The sequence below is a fragment of the Leptosomus discolor genome, chromosome 6 (genome assembly GCF_034619465.1).
Source record: "Leptosomus discolor isolate bLepDis1 chromosome 6, bLepDis1.hap2, whole genome shotgun sequence".
Taxonomy (NCBI): domain Eukaryota; kingdom Metazoa; phylum Chordata; class Aves; order Leptosomiformes; family Leptosomidae; genus Leptosomus; species Leptosomus discolor.
The window spans coordinates 5,540,061-5,545,218 of record NC_141396.1 but is presented as its reverse complement, the minus strand read 5'-3'; positions in this window follow the sequence as shown (position 1 = coordinate 5,545,218).

Here is a 5,158-nt window from a genome sequence, read left to right as displayed (position 1 = left end):
AGTTACGCATTAAGGAATGCTCTTTAAGATCATGATTTATTATCCGAGTTTATAAGAAGCTAGAAAGATGTTCGACAAACTGATTCCACAAAATAAAAATGAAATACTGAGACACCCTGATGCTTTTTCTTTTCTGCTGTTACAGTTCCCTCTTCACTTGGAGCAAACAGCATTACTCGTTCTCCATCTTCTTTCCTTTTTCTGCTCTTTTGTAATCTAATGATTACAAAGTAAGTGCTGAGAGAACAAAAGAAGGCATATGCTAAACAGGATTGGAGTGTGGTTTTAATTACTGCAGTAGATTATCTTCAAACCCTTGATTACACATGTGCTTCCCTGGCACATGTGATTCTTTCCTCCCTACATCGCAGATCTCCCCCTCCTTTCTTTCGGATAGTTCTGAAGAAAGATAGGAAACTGAATATATCTATTCACAGCCACTGTGAACTGTATTGACAGCAGAGATGAAAACATTTCATTTGCAAATAAGATTTGTCCATGGGAGGCAAGTTACCACAACAGAGCTACGTTCAGCATTCCAAAATGATGCAAAATGAAGTTATACAACAGGGTCATTTATGTGAGGGAAGGAAGATGTGTAATGCCGAAAAAATTCAAATGTAGGAGGGCCACACAAAGCATTCATTTGTTTTGAAAATCTTTAGAAGAAATCAATAATACTAAGACCATAGCTTAGGTGTTTGCGTGCTTCTTCAGAAATGCGAACAGTTAAACGTTTTGTACTTTCTGAACCGCTTGAGTAACAGTTATCTTTAGTTTACTTACCTCATAGGTTATGCATGTGGTTGCTCAGAAAGAGAAGGAGTCCCTCCTTGGGGGTTACGGGCAGAATCAGGGTGCCTCATTGGTACCCTACAGCTAAATAAATAGGTTTCAATCAACGAGGAGTAAGGAGTATGGGCAACCGGAGAGCCTGGCACACACACAGGAGAGGCAGCGACGTCCAGCTGGGTTTCTGGTTCACCAGCTGCACGGCTTTGTCTTCTACACGAGTTTGGTGACGGAGCGTGTGTTTGGATGGAAGGAGGGAGCATAGTAAGTGTTTAAAAGATTATTTCATCTCTATCGGACAATAAGTACTTATGCAGATGGCTGCAGTTGTGCTGCCTGGTATCATTAGTGCAACAGCTGGACCCCACTGCTGGAAAGCCAAAGGGAGAGTTTTTAATTAGGTTGACTTCAACGCTAGCTTAATAAATATGATGAAAGTGAAATACGGCTAGACTCATCCTGGGTTTGCGCCAGCTCCTGGTGGGGTAAAACCTGCTGCATGGCTCCAGTCCATCAGCAGTAGAGCAGAAGAGGGGAGTCAGTCTGCGGGCGAGTCTGGAGGGGAAGAGGAGTAACAGAGCATGTATGGAAGCTACCTCTGAACCCCAGAAAGTGTCACTCACGAGCCTTTCCCTTCCTCTGTAAATACCTGGTTTGTTGTGGGGAACATGGGTTACACTCTCAAGGCAAATGACTTTGAGGGTGCTTCTTTTTTTTTTTTTTTTTTTAATTATTTTGGGAGTGTTTTAGATGAGTTTTGTCTGTCTCATCAGCTTCTCACAGCAGTGTCCTCTTGTCCCCTGTTCCAGCTATCAGAACACCAGAAACTGCCCCTTTCTCCTAAATACCCCCAGTTTCTGGCCAGGGATTCCTGCCCAGGCAGGGGCATTTCTTCTGCCCCGCTGCCACCTTCCCCAATTAATTAATGAATTCAGGTTATGTACACAGGGAAGGTGTGAGAGCTGGTGTCCCCTCTATGCATTACAGCCCACCGATCGGGATATGGGAGACCTATATTTAGGTCCTTTTAGTGCCAGGGAAATTGAGGTCAGGCTTTCCAGTAGAGAGATGATGACCCAGATGAAAACAAACCAAATTTTTGGGATGGAAAACATTCTTCTTCAGTGTTTTTCCTCTTGAAGCCTCACACAGAAAAACTGAAAATAAACTTTATATCCGAAGTTTTCTCTCAGAATAAATGTCAAAAGTGTTTTTAAAGTAATTTAAAATATAGCGTTACTAATTGATTTCATAACTTCAAAGGCTTCTCATAGCAAGCAGGAACTTGACATAAACTGTGTTTCAAAATTTCTACTATTAGGTAATTCCAATTCCTATATGCTATAGGTGAAGTGTACTTGTCTTCTGAGTTATTTCATGATAATGGAGTATGTGAGTGCATGCTGTATGCATTTTCCAAGATTTTCTCTTGGTTTTTCTGTAGAAAACAGAATTAGAATTTCATTTCTTCTGTATTTGATTTATTAGATGTGGTTAAATTTTGTTTCTAAGCCTTTCAAATTAGCATCTCATTTTGTTTTCAGCTCAGCAGTGTTAAGGCCCTCTATTTGCAGCCTATTGGTTTCCCCCCCTATTTTAGAGATACTTCAACAAAGAAAACGCTCAGCTGTCCTAGTGCACATTTTTATTTTAAAATAGCTAGAAGAACACTTTATTTGTTCTAACTCCTTAATATATTTTCATTTTTCATGAAGAAATAGTTCAGACTTAGATTTAATAAGCTCACAGCTGGTGCAGATATTTTATTTTCTTCTTTAAAACACCTTTAAAAAAAATAACAAGGTTTCTTCCGAAGTTTTTGGAAATGCACTGTGGTAGGGGATGCCGCGGGGTGCCGCATCCTGTCCTGCTGGTACCTCAGTGCTCAGAGGGGGGAAGGCACAGAGAGCTCCGCAGGTGAGGAATATTGGTGATATCGCACCGAAATGAAACAAGTCTGCCCTTGCCTTGGCTATTTCTGTGGCTCCTTGTGCAACTACTGCCACCGAGTTTCTGCATTTCTTTCCTAAGGCTGTAAGAAGATGTAAATCCTTATACTCATCTTGGCCTAAACCTACGGATGCCTCCTGTCCTTTCACACTCAATGTAAAGCAGTGGTAACAATTTAATTAGAATTTGATGTCCTCATCAGTGGGTAGTTCGGAGCACGTGCATGGGATTTGTTACTGTTCAGATCATTTATGGATCTTTATTTAAAGAAGGCTGAGTGAAGTGAGGTATGTGTCTACCTCGCTGTTCTTGTGGGACATGGGAGCTTTACTAGCACCTGAAGTGCCACCAAAATCTCAGTGTTTTGTCATACACAAAAAAAAAAGATTTCTGTAGTTAACTAAAATTTTTTTTATTTTATTTTTTCATTCATTTTTCTTGATACTAACAACAGAAATTTGTTTTGTTTATTAGTCCAAACAGTCTTATAATATCTTTCTAGCAACATTTGCTTCTGCCGTAGTAGGTGACAGGTGAAAATGCCAAGCATTAAACATGTCATGCAGCTCTCTATTTAGAGGTCTCATCGCCTGGATGTGACAAGTCCGGGGTTTTTTGTTGTTGCTTTCAGTTTGGGGATTGTTTTTGCTTTTCATACCTGATCCAGGCAAAAATTCTCTGAAATCAGAGAAATTCCCTTGTGGAAGGAGCTGAACTTGGACCTTTTTTTTAATGAAGGAAATGGGAGGTTTCTTTTGAGGATTGCCGTTTTTTTTATGGCAGCAGAAGTTTCCCTGCTATCGCTTGTGTTCTTGGAATGCTTTATAAAACTTAATATCTACCTGTGGGCAGCTCTTACTAGTATAATTTGTGGGTGACTGTCAACGCCAATAAAAAGCATAAACCCTATTTAAAACCTTGAGCTGGCCTCTCTCTAGGGCAAGTCCTGCCTTAGTTTTATAGCTTGTATTGCATTTTTTTTTTCCTTTCCAATGTTCCTTTGCGATCAAATTGCATTTTAATAAAATACTGTAATTAGTAATAATGGCACTGCTCTCTGGATATGCTGTTAATGCCAGGAAAGCATGGTCTTCATATCTCTGTAGTAATAAAGCTGTGCTGTTTTGCGATAGTGAGTACCATTCCCATCTTCTCCAGCATTTCTGCCGTTACTAGTGCTGAGCCAATTCTGTTGTAGTGCCAGGAGTCTAACAGCAGCATTTCACTTCTTCCAAAAACCCTGTTTTCTGAGACAGTTTCACATATTGTTGCATAAAGAAACAATAAAAATATCACAGTAGCGACTCGAGCGACACTCTGCCGAAATATATAGTCTAAGTAAAGGATTTGGTTAGGAGGAAGTTGTGAAATAAGCAATTAAAGAAGATCAAAGCTCTGCACTATGTGGAGCACACCAAATCTGAGCGCTGTTGTGCTGTGAGTAGCTGGGAAGCCTTGCACGTTCTCCTTGCTGCTGTGATGCCTCCCTGACCTCAGCTCTACCACGCCTGCCATTTACAGTCCAAGTCCTGCCAGGCATCGGGTTTCTTTTCTTTTCTCTTCTTGCTCTTAAATGCATGTTTGTGCTGACTTTGAACAAGGGGCCTCAATCCTGTTGAGGCCTTTGGCGCACGCTGGAATGAAAACAGCTCGTAATTGCAGATGACTTCTTGTTCAGATCCCCCTTTTGTTCCACGCTGACCTACATTTCTACTCTGCTGACATATTAGAGTTACGTGAGTGTTTATTGTAACGTATTCCCGTTAAGTGTCTTCCATTCCCATTTCAGTGTAAAATGTACAGATCAGTCTCATGCTGGAGTTTTATGCACTCTTGAGTCCCCTTAACAAACAGAAGCCCCATCAGTGCCAGAAAGCAATGTGTGTGTGGAGCTGGCAAATCAAGTCTGATTAATGCCCTCTCAGCCTGACCCAGTGAGGAGAAAAATAAACTGTCCTGAAGTGCTGCCATGTTATTAGCACTCATTTAGCAGAAAAACACATAAAAATATTATTCTAATTGATGCAACTTAGTAAACTTGCACAGTTTTAAAAGAGAAACTGCGTAGCTGTCATTCCTTTGACGATCTCTGGAAATATGTGGTGCCGCTCTTAAGATACTGCTTTGGGAGATGTGTCTGATTTCCTTAAATCTTTTCTGCCCTCTACATCCATAAATAATAGTTCTCGTCATCTCTATGCAGACATATAATTTCCTCTGAGACAAAGGAAAAATGTTTTTTTCTGTTCTTAATCCATTCATCACTTCTGCCTAAAAGTAATTATTGATTGTCTGTATTGCTTTTATGAATGGCGTTAACGAACGTAGCTGGGCAAAACGGGAATTATTTTGCAAAAGATGTCAGAATTGGAATGAAAAAGACGTGGAGAAATTTCTCTGAAATCGTTTAAGGTTG